Source organism: Corapipo altera, unplaced genomic scaffold, assembly GCF_003945725.1.
Source record: "Corapipo altera isolate COAL_440 unplaced genomic scaffold, ASM394572v1 49, whole genome shotgun sequence".
Lineage (NCBI taxonomy): Eukaryota > Metazoa > Chordata > Aves > Passeriformes > Pipridae > Corapipo > Corapipo altera.
This window is the reverse complement of record NW_020884879.1, coordinates 20,522,221-20,544,731: the sequence shown is the minus strand read 5'-3', so window position 1 is coordinate 20,544,731 and position 22,511 is coordinate 20,522,221. Positions and strand designations below refer to the sequence as shown.

General features: G+C 40.8%; 1 protein-coding gene across 4 annotated transcripts in view; it reads left to right on the top strand.

Moving 5' to 3' along the window:
- The window catches only part of PAG1 (phosphoprotein membrane anchor with glycosphingolipid microdomains 1), a 111,580-nt gene that overhangs the window by 64,297 nt on the left and 24,772 nt on the right, over positions 1-22,511 (top strand). For all 4 annotated transcript variants that reach the window (XM_027638683.1, XM_027638681.1, XM_027638682.1 and 1 more), the window contains one exon: positions 100-164. The gene's annotated coding sequence lies outside the window, so the exon portion shown is untranslated. The remainder of the gene's footprint in view (positions 1-99; positions 165-22,511) is intronic.

The window sequence follows — 22,511 nt, the reverse complement described above, 5'->3', positions numbered from 1 at the left end:
TTCTGTAAACAAAAAGATGCAGCAGAGTTTGTGATGGATGTAAGCACAGGCAGGGGTTTCGTGGTAATGTCTTAACCAGAGCTTCTTCGTTTTTTTCAGCCCAGAAGCTTTTGCTTCCTCAGTGGGAGAGCCTATATGAAGACCTGCGTGGATGATGTGATAAGGTAAGGAATACAGCCACTGAGAGCTGGGGTTTTCAAGTTCTTAATTTTGCACTGCTACAGAGTTTCTGTGTGAGAAGTTGCTTCACTCTGCATCTGATTTCTTCTCAGGAAGACTTGCATATGGTTGTGCTTTGTTGTTTGGTAGTAACAAATACATGAGCAGAATTAACTGTTTACCGTGTAGATGATGATATGTTTTAAATTATGTTGAATTTCACTGTTGTGTGAAGTTTTGTATGCATACTCTTTCTCTCCTGCAAGCCTCAAACGGTCTCTTTGGGGAGAGGCTCGTGCTGTGTATCTGGTGTACCTCTTGGTGCAGCATCGCTCACAGTGTTTTATTCAACTTTGTAGTGTTACATTAAGACCAGAGTGTCCAGTGGGTTTTCTGATTCCCACAAACACTGTCATTTTGTAGCCCTCCACTGCCAGCTTTAGTGTCACCTTTCCTTCTCCCCTTCTCTCTTCTCCATCTGGGCAGCAGCTCCCATCATCTCTGCTTCCCTGCAGACACGGTGTGCTCGAGGCTTTTATCTGCAGGCAAACTGATGATCAGCAGACAGCACCATTCTTACTTCCTCTCCCAGGGCCTATGTCTGTCCTGTTTTACTATACCTCAGGCACTGAGTGAGCAAATAAATTGTCAGTAAATAAAGAATCTGTTTGAAATATGATGACTGGAAAATGTGGAACTCTTCTTATTTGAGGTCCTAAAAGACAGGCTTCATGCCAGTGCTGGACAGATCACACAGAGTTCAACAGTGTTAGTATAGTATAGCTGTGCTGCATATTTCCTTAATCTGCTTGTTTAGAAACACCCAGAATATTCATCTTAATCATCTCTTTCCGCTGCATAGTAGGTACAGGAGGAAATACCAGAGAGAGCCCTGTCATTGGGAAAATGCATCATTTGAATGTGCAATGTAAATATTTTAACTAACCAAATGTAAACAGTGCTTTGCCTTTAGGATGGGAAAAGACTGTCACAGTCAGAAACAAGCTGACATAAGAGTGACCCTGTATAGATGAGATACAAAATTGTGTTCACACATTTTGGTAATCAAAACAGAGCCCTTAATGAATTGCCTAGTGTGAAAGGAATTACAAACACAAACGTGCCTGACACAAGGCATTCAGAAGTCGTTGCTATATTAATGTTAAAAGGAAGGACTTTACAGGATTCATGAGGATCCGAGGTCCATGGGAGGGATGATGTGAGATGAGAGAGATAGGATGATGAGAGATGTGATATGATAAGAGCAAGACAAAGGCTGAAGATTCTATGGAGGGGAACCTAAGCAGTAAGTATGCTCCAGCTACCCATGCTACTCCATGCCACTGACTATGACACTTTATTGATGATCTGGATGAGGGGATCAAGTCTGCCAGTAAATTAGGTTGACATGAGGAGGAATTTCTTCACAGAAAGACATTGGAATGGACTGCCCAGGGAGGTGATGGAGTCACCACCCCTGGAGGTGTTTAAGGAAAGACTGGATTTGGCACTTAGTGCCATGGTCTAGTTGACATGGTGGTGTTCAGTTGGACTCAATGATCTCAGTGGTTTTTTCCGACCTAATTGATTCTGTGATTCTGTGTTCACCATGCCAGGAGAGTTAATTCAGAAGTTTCCAAGGGTTAGAAGATGGTAGAGGCAACAAAGATACCAGATAGAGCAAGAAGCACCTTATTCACAGACATGCTGTGGGTTTTTCAGTTGGTGGATTCAAAGAAAAGCAGAGTTCTTAGGGAGCTCACAGCTCATAAGCTCTGCCTATGCTGGCTTCAGAAGTGCTTGAAAACTTATGTCCAAGTGGTATTTGACAGAAACCAGACATGCAGTTTAACTTTTGGTGCTGAATATGGTCCTGAAAAACAGTGCTATAACATAGGATCCAGAATCCTCCAGATTCCACTTGACTTCATCATACAGTAAATGGTCTTTGGGCATTCATCAGATTGCTAAGCAGAAGAAACATCTGGAGATAATTTCATTTGCTCTGTGTTCTAGCCCATGGATTATTAATATCAAAAGAAGAAGAAACAACACAGAGGATTTGTCTGGACTCCATGGATTGTGAGAAACTAGTTAGATCTTATTCCTGCAGGCACAGGTATATGTAAATGCCCAAGTGGGTAAACTTTCATTACTGCAATAGCTGGGGGACTTTTTTAAAGTTGATTTTTGCTTGTATTACCAACAATGGGTAATATATTAACATCTGCCTCACATTTGCTATTTCTTTGTTCTAACAGCTGGAAATTTACATTTACACATTGGCCTCAGAGCTAAAAGTGTCATTCCCTAAGTTAAAAACCTGTAATGATTTTTGTTGTTCTCCTTGATAGGAAAGGAGAACTGAAAACATAGGGAAAAGATAAATGGGAAGGGTAGCCCCCAGATGATAAATGCTTTCAGTTGGAGCACAGATTAATCATAGAGAGTGTAGCCTTAAGAGTGTCATTGTCTGCCATTACTACAGCAATTTTAACTATAGCAAAATCTAATAAGAGTAAAAATTATCTAAAGAAAGTAGAGGAAACCAAATACTTATGTCATCAGGAATGAGAAAATACAGTGGCATTTTTTTCAGTACAGAGGAAATTAAGAGCCTTTCTTGTGCAGATGAGAAGTATTTTGCATAGATGAGAATAACTTTGACATTATCACATGATCAAACTTCTGTTGCTAGAAAATCTAATCATTTTATGCGATAACTTTGTGTAACTGTTCTCTCGAATAGAGATAATCCAAATCTGCTTTACCTCCCAGACAGATGTATCAGTTTTCATGGGAAAGCATGAATACAGTCAAAAGTGAGAACTTAATTTTTTTGCTTTACGAGTAGGAAGCTCATATACTTAATGTACTTTTGCTAAAGTGCTGTATTGTGCTTTTTTTTTTTTTTTAAGGATCTAAAATTAGATCCTGTGTTTTAGCACAGGGAAAAAGGTAGGAACAGATTACTCTGAAATTCATAGCATCATTTTTCTAAAATAAAGTCACATTATTTGAAAGCTGATGAGAGATAGGAAATTTAAGAAGGGAAGTGCAGTTGAAAAGTTTTTGAAAGGAGAGTGTAAACTTCAGGGTGGAAGGGAATTAGATAAAGGAATCTGTGAGAATGGAAATAATCATGTGAAGGGGAACAGACTGTGCTGGTGATATCTTTTGGCCTAGGTTTTGAAAAGAATTCAGAATATGATCTGCAGTCTCTGTCTTTGGGAGGAGGAATGGGAGTTTTTCCATTTTATGGTAAAGTGGAGTAAGAATGTCATTGCCCCACGTGTTATAATATTTTGAAATCTACTTCAAAGTGATTATTTATTGCAGTGTTATAGACTATTGTGAACAGAAAAACTAGAGAAATTGGAATCAATCCCAAAAACTGGGGCGAAAGCATAATTTATGCTTCCCTGAGAGGGGAATGGGACTGCTAGTCCAGTTTGGCTCATTCTAGATCGGTTCTCTGAGAGACTGCTTTCTAGAAAGAGTCTGGATATATCTGTAAGTCAACAAATCTCAAGGTTCAAATCTGCAAGGGGAACTTGGAAGTGTCCATCAAAGCCAGGGGTAAATAGGATGCATATTTTGAGGCTGAAAGTGCCATCTGAGTGTGGCTTTACAAAGCAGAGGACCATGGAATCCCAAGCATCTCTGGCATATACTTGAGAACAGACTTATGTAAGGCAGTGTTTTTGCAGAAGGTGAATGGGCTACCTGAGCTGCTCCTGTGCCTGCAGCTGCTTCAGAATCCACTTTTTCATCATGATCTCTGCCTGATTAGTCATTTTCTATGTAACAGTCTTCACATTCATATCTATATAACTGATTCCAGATGAACAGCAATAACTTTCAGTGTTAGATAAATCTGTCTGTGAGATGAATTTATGGTTGCGCTGTTGTGGACTGTCAGTAGCCTTAGACAACCTGCTGTCATCAGACTGTCTTGGTTTCTTAGTTTTGCTCTTGTGGCACAGCCAATTCCATTTCAGTGTATGTGCATTAAGGAGAGTATGCTCTAATAATATTTTATATTTACACAGCACCTCTCATCCCAGAGTACTTTATAAATCATGTATATTCAACACCACTGACCTTTTGCAGTCCCTTGAGAGCAGGAGAAAAACCATTTTACAAAAGCAATAAAACCATAGGAATTTTTTCTCTGTAATTCTGGGGGGAACTCATTAATTACAGAATGAATTTTATGTTCCCTAAACTACAGCTTCAGTTTGTAAAGACCTTTATTGAAAATTTCTTCAAGATAAGATGCATGATCCTACATTTTGTGTACACCATGAACAAAGAGCTAATCCATCCTTCCAGGACTGGACCCCTGGAAATATTTCATTCTTGTATCTAAATGAGCATAAAAGTGTCACTACATCTATACCTTGGCTGTCATTTTATCAGTAAGTTGTCACCTCTTCCTGCAGTATTTGCCCAAAATGCTGTAGTCTGTATTCTCCCTCAGCTGCTGTGGATCCTCCCATCACAGGGTGAGAGATACAGCAAAATACATACATTAGAAAACCTATTTACTTACTTTTGACAAATTCAAATGTAACTGATCCTCTGAGGTATCAAGCTGAAGAAATTCAGCATGTCTGTGCACTGGGCCAGCATATGCAGAGGAGAGATGAGCAAGACCAAAGGAACAAGGAGGAGGAGGAGGAGGATGGCAATAAATTCATCATCCTGGCATTCAGTGCCCCTTCCTGTAAACATCAAGAGGATGATCTGAAGCCTCAATGTATGTCCCTGCAGCACTGGAGCTATGGGGAATGGCAGTGGTTGGTGAGGGAGTGGTGTGGGGTCCTTTGTCTGCCTGGGGCATCCTTGTGGTGCACAGAGGCTCAGCTTATGTGCAGGACTATCTCAGTGGGGTCAGATTCCCTCTACTTTGAGTAAAAACTCCAGAGGAGCTGCTTTGTTAATTTTAAATAAGAAAATAGATATGCAGACTTTTCTAGTCCAAGTCTTTGCCAGACCAGCCATTCTGGGGATTCATTTGGGCCTTATTTAGTCTGTTATTTTAAACAGAAGGACAGCAACATTTCTATTTTAGTTGTACAGTTAAGCAAATGGATTACAAAACCACAGTTAACTGTGAATGCCATGGATGGTAACTCAGTTAATAGTAGATTAAAAGAATCTGTAGGTTTCCAGTGTGTTGTTTTGCCATTCATCTCTCTTTGTAGCTTGTCTGGGTTTAATGTAGTTTATTCCATTTAGGAGCATTACTGAGACAAACCCCATTAAAGCAGGCATTATAGTTCTTATTTTGATTAGCACTCAAGGCCACTAGATAATGATGCTTAAAAAAAAAATCTTGTATTTCTCTCATGGTCATTAGCACTGTGATCATCACCAACCTTCCTACAACAGTGTAAGTCTTTTATTTTTTTTCTTTCTAAATCTCAGAGCCAATTGTGAATGTCTTTAATATAGTCTGTGACATTTGAACTGTAATATTTATCTCAAAAATAGCAGTTCTTGCTCTTTCAGTGCTCATACTTGCAAGAAATTGGATCTTTTTATGTAAGATTTGCAGTGTCAAAACCTATCATTATTAGCTAATATTTTTCAAAGCTATTTTATTGGGGTGATTTTTTAAAATTTTATTTTGTGGTGAGGCTTTCTAGACCTTCAGGTATTTACATGTTCTTCTCAAACAACACCCTGACCAGAGAAGGACATTTGTACCACTCCTACCAATATAAGACCGTTTCAGTCCTGGACTGATACGGGCAATTAAAATAATTTCCACACATCATGTTTAAACCACTGACATGTGATTCTAGGACAAAGCCTCTCAGCACCTCTTTCCAACATTTGTCTGCACTCAGAGGATGAGCAGCTGCTATTACATGCTAATGCCTTTTGAGGGTGAATGGCCGTTTTAGGATGTTATTAACTCTGTGCAAATGAGTGCATTTTCTATCCTAGAATACAGAGTTGCTCTCACATGCTCATCCCTTTACAGGTTTTAGTTTTGTTAACCAAAAAGAAAAATAAGAAATATTATGAGTTTGGCTTGGCATCTTGAAGGATGGGGAATTATACACTTGGGCTGTGGGGACCAGACTCCTCACCTTACAGGCATGTGAAGTTGCAGACCTCTAAGGACAGAAGGCTGGCCAGGACAATTAACATTTCTAATAACACAGCTGGTTTATTTTATCATTATTGCTGCATTTTACCTACTGTAGGTGTACCCTGGTGTACCTGAAAAGAAGGATGCATTCTAGTCTTTTATTCTTACCGACCAAAGTCACCCTGTGTTTTCACTAACTTGGCAGGTCCAGGTGAGAGAGACCAGCAGAGTCCTAAGGTCCTTTGAGCTGTTCATCACATCCTCAGAGCAGGCTGAATGATTGTTTACATGAACATAATCCTGTATTGGGATTAAAAATGTTGGTTTTTTTTTCTTCCTTTCTCCTGAAAAGGAAAAAATGCACAAAAAAAAATAAAAAGGTATAGCATACAGAGCTTTAGCACAGACTTGCTTTGGCTTGTGACTGGCTTGTTACTGCTGACTATGTTTCTTGCTGTGGCCATGATCCCCTGTCCCCAGCATATAGGGGACTCACGCAGGATGAGTGGCCAGGAGAGCCAAATGTAAAAAAACCTGATTTTTGTTAGACTGTTTCTTGATTCTCTGAAGCTTCTGAGTACAGAAGCCCTTTTTGCCCTTATCATATTGCAACCCAAGCCACCTAATTTGTACTCCTCTAGTTTGGGCATTTTTAAATGGATTTTGCTCACTAAGGCAGTTCTGTTCTATTCCTACTATTTGTTTTGTCTAGCTTTGCTCAGAGTAGATAATTAATGCAGTAGTAAAAATACCATCATCTTAATGCTCTTTACCAGGGCTGGAAACCTGCTTGTCTCAGAAGCAGTTAAACATGAACCAGGCTGAAGAATGAGCTTCAGAGTGGAATAACCCCGGATTTATTATTCAACCAGTCACCACACTAACTTTATTTTTCCTGTTGTTACTTTTACCTAAATAGTTGCTGCTGTTGAATTAAAAGGCATCTCCCAATTTCTAAAAAAAGAGGAGAGAACCAGATCTCTGGAAGATATTATCTTTAAAAAATCCATTTTAAAAATATGTAAATCCTCACTTTTGAATTCCTGATAAATGCAGAATAAATTCCCACGGTTCATGATTTCTTATTATTTATTTAATTTATATGCCATTTTAACTGTGAATGAGGCTTTACAAAACCGCAGGGACACAATCTTTGCCTTATAAAGATTGTAGCTGAAATTAGACACAACATATAACCAATTCAATAGAAAAAGCAGGATTACACCAAATAGAAATGGTTCATGTTGTGTATCTTGTGTACATTGTAAGCTTGTGATAATACAATTGTTTGGAAAAGACCTGTTTGTCATCCAGAATGTGGTGATTAGTAATGAAGCTGTGGAATAAAGCCATTGTTTGCTAGTTTAAACCAGAAAACTTGAGACTCTAATGACTAATCATTGCTTTCCTACAGGCAATTTCATTAAAGAGCTGGATTTAATGGAGGATATATTCTGTGGTGTATTTGGCTTTGTAGACGCTGTGATCTCTAAGGATCTTAAGTCCATTTTTAAACCCATCTTGTAGACTGAAGATACTGATTGCCTTGCATGGTTTATTACACAGGGAAGGTACAGCCTCTTGGAGACTCTAATGGGACACCACACTTTCTTTACCCTAATTTTGGGCACATGGTGGATAATAAGGTTTCTCTCAATTTTAAGTAAATGAGTGTTTTACTCCATACATATTGAACTGTTTCTCTACTACTTAGTTACAAGTATCAGTGTAATATTTTGTTTCTGAGAATAAGTCATAATTGTGCAGTACATCATTGTTTGAGTGTTCCTTTGCAGAAGAGGCTACCATCCTCATGTAGATACTGCATGTACTTGTATCAAATCCTTAGGCTTTATTTTGACATTTGAATATCTAGACCTTTTGCTTAACAGGACTTTAGTTAATGAACTGAGGTTTGTCCACTATTTCCAGCTCTGCTACCTTAGATCTCACCTCATCCCCTCTCCACAAGAGGTAAAATGGTGGTAGTGGGAGCAGTGTGGACTGGGCAAAGGGCATAGGGCTGAAAATCTCTCCCCCTTCTCATCCCCTGCAGCAGGTGAGGGTTGGGGTTTTATTTCCCAGCAATTTGCTCAGATACGAAAGGGGCTTAGTGTACCTGTTCTTCTACCCCACAGGATTCTGGTGTGGCTAATTAGTCAATATTTGTACAGCTCTGTGAAAACGCTTTAAAGTGCCAATTATGAATTATAATTATCTTGTGAAGATGATTGGGAGTCCACGTTTGCATGTTGATTCAGGCCATGGGAGTAAGCCTTTGAAATAATGGCTCTTATTGAAATTACTTATTCGTTATCTCACGTTGTGTGTTTTTCTAAGGATGATGAGAAACATTAGTTTACCCTCAGGAAAGACCAGGTCTGACTGTTTTTAATAATGAGTTATGTACTTAGTCACAGTAGGTAAATTTACAAACCAAGCAGGACACACTCAGAGATCGATTCTGTCTGTTCAGCAGATGGTTTTACACAAAATGTTCAGCAGGATGAGCCTGCTGAGACTTTAAAACAAATACCGCTAAGTAACATCGCCGTAAGTCCGTTAATATGGTGGCAATGCCTGTTTTAAACTCTGCAGAGGTCCTACTTAATTTATATCTCATCTATTTACTGAAGTGTAATAGATTTACTCTTGGAAGAGACTTGATCTCAGCAGATTTACTCTGAATGCTGACATTTAAGTTGCAACTAATGCTCAGAACTAACTACAGGACACTTAGCTATTTTTTTAATAGCAGCACACCAGTGTTAAAGACAAAGCAAGAATAGCCTATGAAAGAAGTCAACATGGCTTAGAATTTTTGAAATTCCTGAAAACTTGCTGTTGCAGGAGGAATACTTTTGTATTTTAAGGTCTCTGTGTTCTCTTGTAGCTTTATAAATGTTGCTGGTTTCTTTAACTGGATAGTAAGAGGCTTTATTATTTATTCTGCTTTTACATGAACTAGTTGGGCAAGTGGTTGCCTGTAGTGTAGGTTTAATATTTTAGTCTGTATATCTGTATGTTAATGTTGCCCTAAGTAAAATTAAAGCTGGGGTTACACGTAATATTATAGAGAGAACAAGGTTTGCCTCCAGTTACTATACAAGAGCAATTGGGAACAGAATTGGGTCAGAAGTTCCCTGCATGCTATCTCTTTGCAGTAACATAAAATTTTAACGGGAAAAAATTACACGGAAAAACCCACTTTGTTTAAAAATGTTCATGAAGGGAGGAGAACTTTTTTTTCTGAATAGAGGTCTCTTGATGGTTGCTTGCTAATTTTATGCTTACATATGTGTTCTGTAGCTGCATAGAGGCATGTAATACTGTGTTGATAGGAGCCCACACATTGGTGCTCCAGCAGAGGGGTCTTAAATATTCATATAATGACTAGATTTGTGTTGTTTTATTTGCATTTTTAGTTCTCTGCCCAGAGTCCTAAGCATCATCCGATAATTAAACATTATAGAGTCTGTGATAGTGAATGTTTTTGAAAATCTGGACATTAATTTTTTGTCCTGCCAGCTGGAAGGAGTGTGATGCTCTGGCGTTGTTCTGTTTGGAGAAAAGTGTTTTTCTGACGTTAGACTAAAACTTTCATCTCTGCATAAATCCTTACAGCTTTCTGAGAAGAATTTAGTACTAAGAGCATTCAACCTTGTGTAGGAAATTATTTTAAAGGAAAATGTTTATACCTGTGTAACTGTTAAGCATGACATTAATGGTGTGAGATTCAAGTGCAAATGAAAACTCCTAAATTTAGGCAAGTACCTGCAAGGCATCTTCGGGCCCCATTTTAGACAGTGGCGATCAAAGCCCCCTTCAGCTGCTCATGCAGAAGCAGCTGGTGCCATTTGTGATGCCCTGGTACATTCTTCGTAGTCTCCAATAGCTACTGGAGAAGCATAAGAGTTTTCTGTAGGTCCTGTGCCATGTTGCTAACCGCATCCAGATTCAGGTTTCATCTGCAGAAATGAATGTTGTTTGAAATGCTATAGGCTGTGCCCCTTGGTCTCCAGCTGCCACTCTAGAAGGGCATAAATCTCCTGCAGTTCATGTACCAGATTGTTCATCTCTATGGGCATATCTGCATAAACATCCAGATATCTTGGATGGCCTTGGGCAATTCAGGTGCTTCTAGCAGCTAGTGTTTAGACAATAAATGGCATCCTCCTGTGTTGGTCAGCTGCATCCCTTATGAGGCTCCATTGCCTGGTAGCCCCTGGGAACACAGGAGGCTCAGACACATCACTCACACATAGACACACTTGGGCATCTCACGTATCTCATGATGGGTGGCTGACTCCCACCCATCTTGTCACAAATGTGACATTTCACTGAACCTGCAGTGCTGCCTGGGACTTTGTTGATAGAAAATGAAAAAAATATAGAAGAGCTGAGAGGAAGAAAGGAGAGAAAATGGTAGTTGCTACCCATGTGACTGCTGCACTGTGCTCTGTAACTCAGCTGGTGAGACATGCTGTGGATTTGATCTATCCCAATCCTCCCGCCTTATCTGTATAGCCACAGAATGGCAATGTGGGCAATCAGGCCAAGTCAGAAAGCTGCACAAGGGGAAGTCAGTGGCCCTGAGGCTTGATCACTGAGCAGCACCACCACAGTGGAATAAATTTTGTGTCCTGAAATGGCTCAAATGACTGTCCTTCTGAGACAGCCGTAGTTTACCCTATGGTAACTGGCTTGTTTTCTTCATCCCTTTGGGCTGACCTTTGAATTTCCCAACATCATTTTGCCTTTTCCTTTCCTTCACTTCACCTGCATTTGCCAGCAGTGCTGTCTTTGCCTATTAGCAGTTGTGTACCAGCTGCTATACTTTTTCTTTTTTTGGCAGTTTCCGTGCAGATTGTGCTTGCTTGTTTTTGCCCCAAACCTTTTTGATGCACGTCAGCATTTTATCTGTTTGCATGCACTAGGGAATGATAGGAACCATGATCTATTTGGGTCAGTGCATGTCTGAGTGTAACCATTCCAAATGAGGGATTTTCTAAGAATAAATTTTCTGTCACCAATCTAGTTCTCGTTTTTACCCACATAATATGTGTTAGCACCCTTCTGCTATTTTTTTACTTGTGAAACTGGGGTAGAGTGATGAGTCTTTCTGTTGTGTTTGCTTTTTTCCAGCCAAACTAAGTCTTGCAGTTTTCCTGTTTTCCTGTATTTCCTCATGGAAATACATAGCAAGGCAAGTAGTTTAGCAGCTGCTCCAAACTAAGGTCTACAGTCATGTGTTTCAAGTCAGATGAAAATTCAAAAAGGACTCTCTAAAAGGATGACACAATTGTTTTTCTGAAAGTAGTGCATCAATTTGGTATTGAATCTAAGTAAATGCAGAGCCGGATGACCTCTGCTCTTCAGGCAGTTTGCCAGCTGTTCGTCATAGTTGAGAAAATCTTTCAACAAAAGGAAAAATTAATTTACTACCGCTGCCATCAAATCAATTTGTAAGTGTTTCAGCTTTCAATAACTAATGGTCACCCTCTGGATTTATGAACAGCTTCTTTGAAAACTGCTTCCTTCTGCAGAATCAGATTGCTTTGCAATAAAACTGTCTCCCTAAGTGATGAAAAAGAATAAAAAAGGTTTGCTCAACATATAGCGTTATCCTTTAAAATGAGCCATGTTCAGGTGTTACAACAGGCCTGAATGTGGCAAATTTCTGAAAGAATAAAGCAGATGAAATCCAGACTACTTGGTGAAGGAAAATTGGACTTGAACAGGGTGTTGTAACAGTGATGTAATGGAAAATTGTAAAAGACAAGTAGCTGTTGAAATTACTGGGGGAAGGGTGGGTAGTCTGTTATAACTCTATATGTTCTTGAGCTGACTTCTTGTTATCATGTATACGTTTGTGTCTTGTGTCTTAAGGTTATTTATCATATTTTAGGTAAGCACTTCTATTGTTTAATTCCTATAGTTTCATTCTCTTTCTGAGAGAGCATTTTCATATCTGCTCTTTGTATTTCTGTCATGCCCTGTCTTTTCTCACCATTTGGGCACCCTAGTACTAACAGGCCATAACCAAAGTAATCAATAGGTGTTGTTATCAGTACTGGAAGTTTTATAAGGAGGTTGTGTGAGTATGTTTGATTATTACAGAAAAATCAGTCAAGGGAGAAGTGCTAAACCAAAAGTGTTGCCCACTGTGAGAAATACTCAGCTAATGGCCAGAGTGGCAGTGCTCTGTGGTAGAAGTACCAAGCCTCAAGATGGGTGCAGAACTGAGGGCAGCTTGTGGAGCCGTGGCACTGAGGCAACACTGGTGTGGTCTCTGGAAAGGAGGAGGAGGAGGCATTCACAGAAGAAAGAACGAGGCTCTGAGAGTTACAGAGGGTCGATGAAGGTACCAGGAGGAGGCAAGATGACAAGAAGTGAAGGCTTCCTGGCCATGCAAGAGTGGAGGCAGGAGCTGTTTTGTGGTGAGCATGCACGTGGATGTGGGTGCAGGCCTCTGGTGTGTGTGCGGGTGCATGCTTTGGTCAGATCTACATATCTGAAGACTCCTCTCAGCCACTTGGTGAATGAGATGTGCTTACTGCTCATCAGTCATACAAAGGTTTTGAGCTTGCTCTCTGCTCTTCCTTCATACATCACCAGTGCAAGACTGTTGTTCTTACCTGGTCTGTCTTGATTATTTATCCTGTCCCTGGAGAGCAGCTATGCTGTATCTTTACAGGTTTTCATCAAATTCCAGTCTTACTCTTCTCTTTCAATATCTTACCAAGACCATGTTCTGTGGAGAAAAAGTAATGATTTGGGTCAACATAAAAAAGACACCTGGAAGAAGCAAAGCCAGGCTGGTTATTGATTGCACTAAGTGATGTGATGCTCTGCTTTTCCTGCCTACCAGCCATTGCTTCTCTGTCATCATGCTTTGGCAGCTTGTAACACAAAGTAGTAGCAAAACTTTTTTTGCAGGAGGCATGATGTATTTTTCTCTCTGCAGTGCTACCCATATTGTAGAGCTTCCTGCTAAAATAATGCTAACGATAGTAACATGGGAAAACAGAGGCAGGGGAAGTCTTGCAGCATTAGTGATGCTTAAACTGCAGAAAAACTGATGCCAGCAGGCAGCAAAAAGAACAGACTGGAGGAAGGAGAAAAAAGGATTTTCTTTTAGTCATTTGTTATTCAACCAATTTGAGTTTACAAGCTATAGGCCAAATTCTGTCTTCTGATTCTTGCTTAAATGCAAGAGGGGTGTATTTTTACTAGAGATTATGATTTATTCATGTTAAGGAAATGTTCTGTTTGCACGAAGTTCAGACTACAAAGTGGAAGTTAGTAGATGACATTCAGACTGGAGATTTCCCTTGAAACAATGTGAGAAAGTATTTATTTTGTGAAGTCCATTTTCCTTCGCAGATAAGTTTCCTACCATTAAATATCCAACAGTCAGGAGAAAAAAGCCCAATACTGTGACAGGCTGGATATGTAAATGCAATATTCATACATAGCTTTATGGAGGGTTTCTTTTCCGCAGTGTATGAACCAAACATCTCAATTAAATCGAGAAGGGGAAGACCTGGTTTTCATTAGCTGTGAAGACTTTCAGAATTACATTAGTTGCAGTTGATTAGATCTTGTAATTGTATTTGCTGTGTGTCATGATGAGGGAGTGAGGGGTTTGGGTGTGTTGGAGGGGGGGGTATCCAGCTTGTAGATCGCTCCTGCAGGACTCATGATTAGTTTCTGCTGCCTTGGTCTATTAGGATCAAGCCCAGAGACGTGTATTTCCCTCCCCACAGCAGGAGAGAAGATAGATAAAATGCACCACATGTCAGGACATTGGTATGCAGTGGCAGGAAACAGTTGGGTTTATTTTGCCTCCCTACCCCATGTTGCTACAGGTGCCAAGCAGGGCATTGCCTGCACCTCAGTGGGGAGGTGAAGCTGCAGGATATGCTGGACTGTCAAAAGCAAGTGGTGTTTTCATTTACCACAGCTCTACTTCCAATTGAAAGGACAGAATTACACCATTATGCTAGTCTGGAGAGAAATTGCAGTGAAATTGTGCAACAACATGAGGCTGTGTCAGTGCTGCTCCCCCTGTCCAAAGGCTTAGTTAGCCACATTGTCTGTTCTGATGTGTCAGCCAAGGAGGTCAACTCCAAGGAATGCATCTGAGGACCTTTCCCAGTGGGTCATCACACATTAACCTCTCCTGCTTTGACCATGATTTATAGATATCTCCTCTTCTATTTCTAGTCTGTAAGAGACTAGGTAAGACCTTCACAGCTACCTTTGAAGGTACACCTCACTCTACAGGCAGAGAAGTTAGTCTTCACTGACCAGGTAGAGCATAAAGGCAGCCAGTTTAGATTATTTTAGATGACTGAAGGTATCCTCAAGGAACACATGCCTATGTTTTCAGCTCAAAGGAGAAAAGGAAGATCATGTAGCACTGAGTGGGGACACTAGGTATCTGGAATAAGTTCAAAGAGCTCTTCAAAAACCCCCAAATTCTTCTTTATCTTGGACATTTTTTCATGAAAAGGAAGTGTTCTACACAGGAATTCTGTCATGTTCTGCCTTGGTCTTATCTCAGTAACAAGTTAAACTCTTCAAGACAGGAACCATCTCCAGAAATGAAGAAGGCTCTGCATGTATGCACTAACATTCCTAATGATACACAAATGCTAAAAAGTTAAAAATCACTTTATTGAATCAATTAAAGTGAAATGAGAATTTTGGACTTGAAATAGCTCTTCACTGTTACAAAGCACGTTGTAAGGTGAACACTGTTTTCTTAAAATTGGTCTGTCACTAAGTTAAATGACTGCTGACTCTCTTGCTGTGAGATATCGCACAGCTCAATTCTAACTTATTCCTTTTGCTTTAAGATTATTTAATCTTAAATATAACAGGCCCTTCTAATATAATTTGTGCTCTACCTCCAAGGACCATCACTTAGTTTCCCTGGAACACTCCTGTCTCTCAGATATTTATATCATATCTATTGATTATGTCCTAGCATTGGCACTCAGTAATCTAGGTGGCTTAGATTTAAAACTCTTTTGGTTATATTTTTCAAAATTGGCATGATTTTGGTGTGCTTCAGTTTGAGTGGGATCTCACTTAAGGCACATTAAAAGGCTGTAGTGTCCTGACAGTTGGATACAAGACATTTTTTAAATTTCTCATTTTAGGTAGAGTTAATCTCACTATAAATAGTAACATTTGAGCAGTCTAAAAGTTCAGTATCAGTAGAATTCATTTAGCCTTCTCCTGTGATGAGAACAGAAGTGAGATCTCTCAGGTGGGGCCCTGTAGATAGCATCTGGGTGAACAGAAGCCTTGTTTTTAGAGATGTAGATGTACAGAAGAGGAATCCCATTTTAAGTAGGAGTCTCTTTTTTCTTTAAAAAAAAGGCAACATTTCATTGGGGACAGTCAGAGCATTGTGTTTTGCTGCTGCATATTTTGCAATCTTTTGCAATTTTACAAGTCGGAGTCCTTTGGAAATTGGAAGTAGCCTCTGGAAAAGTACTATCCATTTGTTGTGTTTCATGGGCCTGATTCAAACACCAATTTGAGAACAAGTATGATTGCCATGGATTTTAGAGGTCTTTTATGTCAGATGACTGAGGCAATCTCTATGTGTTCTCACTTCCCAGGCTAGGGGGAACTTATCTGTTTCCATTATTACTACCTGATTTTGCAAAAGAGTTGCTTGAAATGTGGTTGCACTGCAAAAGACTGAAAGGGACTTGGCACGGTAGAATTACATAAACAGCAAAGTACAGTTACAAACAGGCCATGTTTAATATGAAAGAGCATCTAGTTCCAGGAAAAGCAAAGCTATCAGGAGTAGTTGTGTCAGAGCTGGAAAACACTTCACAAAGACAGCTTTCATTTCTATATGCTCTAAAGTATGCAGAAATTGTGGTCTAATTATCCTACTGCAGCCAGAAAGCAATATGGGAGATTGTGGGGGTGTGGGAAAGAACATAATAATGCTACAATTAAGCTGTAATCTTTGGCATGGTCACTCAGCAGATAAAGCTTTTCTGCTGTCGCATTCGAAACAGTCATTATTTGGCTGCTAAAGCCTGGGGAAAATATGTGGTGGTGTTCCTAGGGGCTGTTGCACAGAGGCTTCATTATCGTTTTCTTGCTCAGCAGCTGGCCAAGCCGAGCTCATGCTCTGCATTTGAGAGCTGTGGCCTCAGCACTCTGCTTCTCCCTGCTTGTGCTTCTGGAGGTTTGTACTGCTGGTACTGGAATGGGGGTAACGTTACTAGCCACTGTGGAATGAATTTGTGAGCTTTAAGTTATTAGTTTAAAAACCTGTTCGGTCAAGGCCTGATTTTTAGTGGAAGCTACTTCTGTCAGAGATTTGTGAGCATATGGTTTATATGCAGAAAGACCTTGTGAATGTGGGAAATAATTGTGCTAGCTACGTGATAAGTGAGGTGCATAATTATGCATGTGTATTAACCCCAGGATGCATACTATATCTCACGGAGACATAATCATGTTCACATGCAATTATGCTCACCCTCCTTTGAAAATCTAGTTTTACAGCCTGCTAGAAAACCTTGCTAGTGACATCTTTTATTTTCTGAAGTTCTCCACCATTTTAATAGAAACTATTCCATGCCTTGACATGATCTCTTGAATTCACACGCTTAATTGTTCATACAACTTTCCTGATTCTTTCCACTTTCCCAAATTTCTTTCTTTCTGAGGAGAGGTTGCCTGTACTGCAGGCTCCTGTGGACTTACTGAAATTCTTCTGGGAACAGAAAGGAAAGAGTAGAACGAGAGGTCAGGTCAACTTTGAATACGTTAACCTTGAGGTGACGTGGTCTGACAAGGCATGAATGAGTTGCTTGCGGTATGAATGCAGACTGTGACGTAGATTAGCATTTGCTACTGCAAAAAGCCTTTTTTAGTTTTTCTGCAATGCCACAGATAGATGGTTTCAGACAGACTTTGTTTCCCTTTAGGAGATGTTAAAGCTTACAAGGGGTTAAAAGTGACCGGTGGCTTGGGACTCTTCAGTTTTGTCTTAGATCTATTTTTGCATTATAGAGCACACGCATCCTTTGATAAGCCAGCTATGATTTCCGTAAAAGTAGATACACTGGGGAATTAGATCAGAACCTCATTATTCTGCTGCTGCACAAAGCAGAAACATGAACTATTTTGAAAGCTTATGGTGTGCACAGTCTCTGCAAGGCTTGTCTGACAGCCTGCAAGAGCAGCTCAGTCCATGTCAGTAATTCCTTCCAGCATCAGGCTTTCAGGACCAGGCCTTAATTATGTGCACATTTGGTCTTCACTGCTTGGAATAAGACATGTCTATCTTGAACTGTTCTCATTAAATAGATGCTATCAAGCCAAGCAGCTCAAGACATAACTGCACCAGAACAGTTTTAACCTGTTGTAGGAAAGGATCTGTCCTGATTTAGTGCACAGGAACCTCCAAAGTGACATGCAGTAGGTACTGCATGAGAAAGGTGATCTTGGTTTTAAGGTTTGTGTAGTTCAATATTGGATCTACATTTTTAAACAGCTAAAAGCCAAAAGAAGGCATCACAGATGCAGAAACAGTAAATCGACTGATTACAAATTAGTCTTACAACTCTTTTACAGTGCATTTGAAGAAACTTCACAGTCTTGATGCTAGTGGCACTGTGGTGTTAGGAGAGGTTTTGCCAGGCAGGACCTCAATCCACACAGTAATCCTGTTGCCTACTGGCCCCAGAAGCATTTAATTGCAATTGCTTTTGTTCACTTAACACCAACATAAAACAAGGATAATTGTTTGTATATTCAGGTTGTTTCACAGTGTCATCTGTTTCAATGTGGCAGGGCCTGAAAATTATCTGATATTTCTCTTTTTGATAAAATTTCAACATCTTTGTACTTACTTTATTAGGTTCTCATGCACGCTTATTGCTATTTTGATATCTTTGTGTAGTCTTTGTCACCTATAACAGAGGTGGTTGCACCAGGCAGCAAACAGAACTGGGAACTGGGAGAGAGAGAGAAACCAAAGTGTGTAGAAAGCTGGACATGTCCTGTGGTAAAGAAGTACTGAGAGAAGAGAAGGCGTTCTAGCACAGGGGGATCAAGGTCCAAAGGTCTCATTGTTATCAGATGCTCAATCTGAGACAGGAAGGATCTGGTTTTACCAAGTTAGAACAGCCTGAAGCATAATTTTGGCTGCAGTCAAAAGGTTCTTTCTCAAAACTAATCCCAGGCACCACTGAGGAGTTAATTATGGTCAGAGACCAGTCCTGGAAGATAATTTGGATACAATCACCATATGGAGAATAAGAAAGTTTAGAGTGTGGGCTTGGGCTGTACAAGACAATTATCTTTAACATGTTTCATTTACTGCTGTGGATCCAACCTTAATGTTCAAAGCACAACTCCCACCAGCTTCTGCAGACGGGCTCCAAACAAGGACTTGCAGTAGGAGATACGTATAAAAAGTTTGGCCCAAGTATTTTGCTCACACAAGAACAAATGCAGCCCTGATGATGTCACAAAATTTGGGTGTAACACCGAATTAGGTTATGCCGTCAGGAATCCACCAGCTGTGGCAAGTTACAGAACGGAGGCACTCAGGAGCTGCCTGCAGCTGCTCTGCTGTTAAGGCTTGCTTAGGCCACATAGTGGAAAGGTCAGAAAACACTTTCAATTTAAAATCAAGAAGTTTAAATAAGGTTTTTTGGGGTGAAGGAAGGGTGCTTTAAGTTCATTTTAACCTAGTTCAGCATAGTGCTACACTTAAGGTCATGCCAAGAGCACAAATGGGATTTCCCTGCCAGTGGCATGGTATTTCCATGCATGCAGAGAACAATCCGGACATGAAAATAGTGCTGGATTGAGTAAAGTGCATCTGCCATGTCCTCTTCCTTCTCTAAATCAAGTTTGTAGTTTGGTGTGAACTCTGGTTGGTACAGGAGCTGTGGATTGCCTGTCTTTGGGTTTTTTCTTTAGGGTGGCCTGAGGGTGTCACATACAAGGGAGGTGCTTGGTCTTTGCGCACTTGGAGATAACACTGTGCCCGCTGGTGCCTGAGCTGGGTCTGAAGTTGCTGAGGGAGCTTTTTGGAGAAGGTCTCCTGTAGGATACTGGCTTCATAGAGAAAGTCTGTTTTCAGGATTTAGAGGAACAGAAGATAAAAAGCTCTGTGTCTTGCACATGTGCAGGACAATTTCTTTTGCTGTCTCTTTGTCGTAGCCCAGGTTTCCAGTTCTGGTTTTGTGGTTGAATGACAGCATTTGCAGCTGGATGTAGACAAGAGGACATTAGTTTCATACTTCTCAGTCCCTGTTTCAGTTTATAGGTCTACATATCTTGTACTTCTCCATTTTCTGGTTTAACACAGCTCTCTGGGGGCTTGCTACTGAAGTAATAAAAATCTCATTTAAAAATTCTGACCTTCTTCCCCACTCTCCATGCTCCTTGCTAGGTCTGTGCTCTTGGGGTGGGGGGGATCTTCTGACTTGGGTGACCTCACTAATCTGTTTGGCACTGGGCATAGGAGGGGTGGGAAGGAGAAGAAGAGCAGTAGGAGACTGAGCAGTTGAGAAAGGAGCCCTTGAACCAGGCGAGCATGTGAAGCTCCTGGGCAATGCCCCCATTAGCCGAATACAGCCTGACAGCCCAGGACAAGGAGTCGCAGTCCCAAAGCCCTCCATGAATCTCTCCTGTCCTGTCGCATTTGGCTTCTCGCATTTAAATTCGCTCAGCTGTCAGAACAATTTTTCTCTTGCCTATGCTCCATCTATAATTCATTATGAAACCCAGAGAGGTGAAGCTGTTGCTTTTTCCCACTCTTCCTCCTCTGGAAGCTGTGGGCTGAGTGTGGTTTGCAGCAGGACATGAATGAAACTGCTCTAAAACCCATAAGCCAAGGGGAAGGTGGTGGGAAAGGGACACGCTGCCATCTCCTGCTGGGCCACCAGGCCACAGCGTCTGGCTCTCGCAAGCACAGCCTATATGTGCATCACCATAAGCTCAGGCAGGTCTTTGCTCAGAAAATCCAGGCCAGATCCTGGACCTGAAGTTCATTGGGTCTTTCAGATCCCAGGCTTCAAAGGTGTTCAGGTCTCAGTCCAAGCTTTTGCAGCAGCTTCCCTACTAGTTAAAATTCATACTCCATGTGCTCCCCAAAGTAGCAGCCTGTGTATCTGCTTCACTCCACACAGAGGTGGGACCAGGATTTGTACTTGTCCATCATACATTTCCCTCATCATCAGCTTAGGCTGAACTGCCTCAGCTCTGCTTTATTCCTGCAGCAGTTGCAAGCAAAAATAACACATTATTCACAAAAAAAGTGTGGGTCATGTAATGAAATATCTGTTCTTCTGAAACCACAAACATAATTGATCATTTAAGTGCAATTTTGAGGAAATGGCTGCAGGTGTTACTTGTCATATGGGTTCCAGTAATTGGAAATATTGATGTGTAAAAAGCAGAAAGAATTTCCCACAAGAAGGAGAAATTTTATCCAGTATAGTGGAAGGATTAGTTTTCTGAAGTGATAGTGACTTTGAAACACAAACATAGACTGTTTTCAGTTTGCCATGGATGAAATAACCAGATTTCTTACTCAGATGTTCCAGGCCCATTTCTGTTACTCTTATTTAGAGTTCAGCATCTCCAGGAGCTTGTATGAAAATAGCTGCGGAAAGGGTGTATGGAGATATCTGTGGAAGAAATCTTCATCTTACAAGATCATTACACAGGAAAATCATTAATAAAAAAAAAACAAACCACAAACCAAAACCAGTTCCATTGACCATTATTCTGTCTCAGCAATGTCTTTCTGCAAGGTTGAACTATTTGAGTCTGACAGCCTTCTGGTGGTGGAGGTAGGATCTCTTCCAGCCCGACAGATGAAGGGCCCCTTGTGAACTCCATCTGTAGCAACAGCTCTGTAACATCCAGCTCCGAAGCACCCTCGCAAGAGCCACAAATCCCAGCTCCCGAATGGAGAGATTCACCAGGGGGCAGCACAATATCACTTTTTATTGTAAAAGCAGGAGTTAATCATTTCAGCTCTCTGAGAGCTTTTGGAAATTAGCTGCTTGTTGTTCCATCATCATTGCAAGTAAGTTTCTTAAAGCTAGCCTCTGTAGCAGCTCCAAAATCCAAGGTATTAGGCAGACATTAATATTTTACAGTCCAGGCATTCACCTGGCAGAACAAGAAGGAGTACAGAGCATTGTGTTTTCAATGTGTCTCTCTGGCAGGTGCCTGCCCAGGCTTGTTGGGGCAGCTGAAGGGTACTGGTCCCGATTCAATTACTTCAGAAACTCTTCTGTGTTAAGGGCACCCGCCTGAGTGAATACTATTTCAGCCTCATCTTTTGGGAAGCATTAAACAGAAGGCGTAAGCCCTCTGATGTCACTACATGAGAAGGGTTCACAGAGGGTGAATGCAGACTCATAGAATCATAGAATGGCCTGGGTTGGAAAATATCTTAAAGATTATCTAGTTCCAACCCCCTGCTGTGGGCAGGGACACCTTCCACTAGACCAAGTTCCTCAAAGTGCCATCCAGCTGGGCTTTTAACACTTTCGAGGGATGGGGCATTCACAACTTCTCTGGGTAAGCTCTTACAGTGGCTCAACTGCCTTCTTTGTAAAAAAATTCTTCCTAATACACTCTTTCAGTTTGAAGCCATTGTCCCGTGCCCTGTCACTACATGCCCTTGTAAAAAGACTCTGTCTGGCTTTCCTGTAGGTCCCCTTTAGGTACTGGGGAAGGCCAGGGTTTTTTCTTTTGTATTGCCTTCTGGTTGTCCTGTATGCTGCACAGCTTCGAGGTCCTTACACCAAACTCTTGCCTTTCAAGGCGCTAAGAGGAGTCACTGGTCACATCTTGCCTGCTCAGCTTCCTTTATGGAAGGCTTCATCTGTCATCAGTCCATTCCTAGTTATTACTCTATTTTACACAGGTAACTGGTGTCTCCAGTGGTTGCCTGCCATGGTTCAAGTGCCACTGTACTTTTCTGTCCTTTTCTGACCTCTTTCTCTCAACTTACAGTCAAAGCAATTCTTGCTCTTTTCCTGTAAATTAACTACATCTTCTGTTTTGGTCGTTCCCTTTGCTATTTTGGCTTCTGCCTGGTGGGATGCCTCATGTCTAGCATCAATCTCACACTTCACTCCTGACATCATATGTAGAACTCCCTTGACTGTCTCTCTCTGATCTCAGTCCTTTTGAAGTTCAGTCTGAACTCCATCTGCTCCTGCTC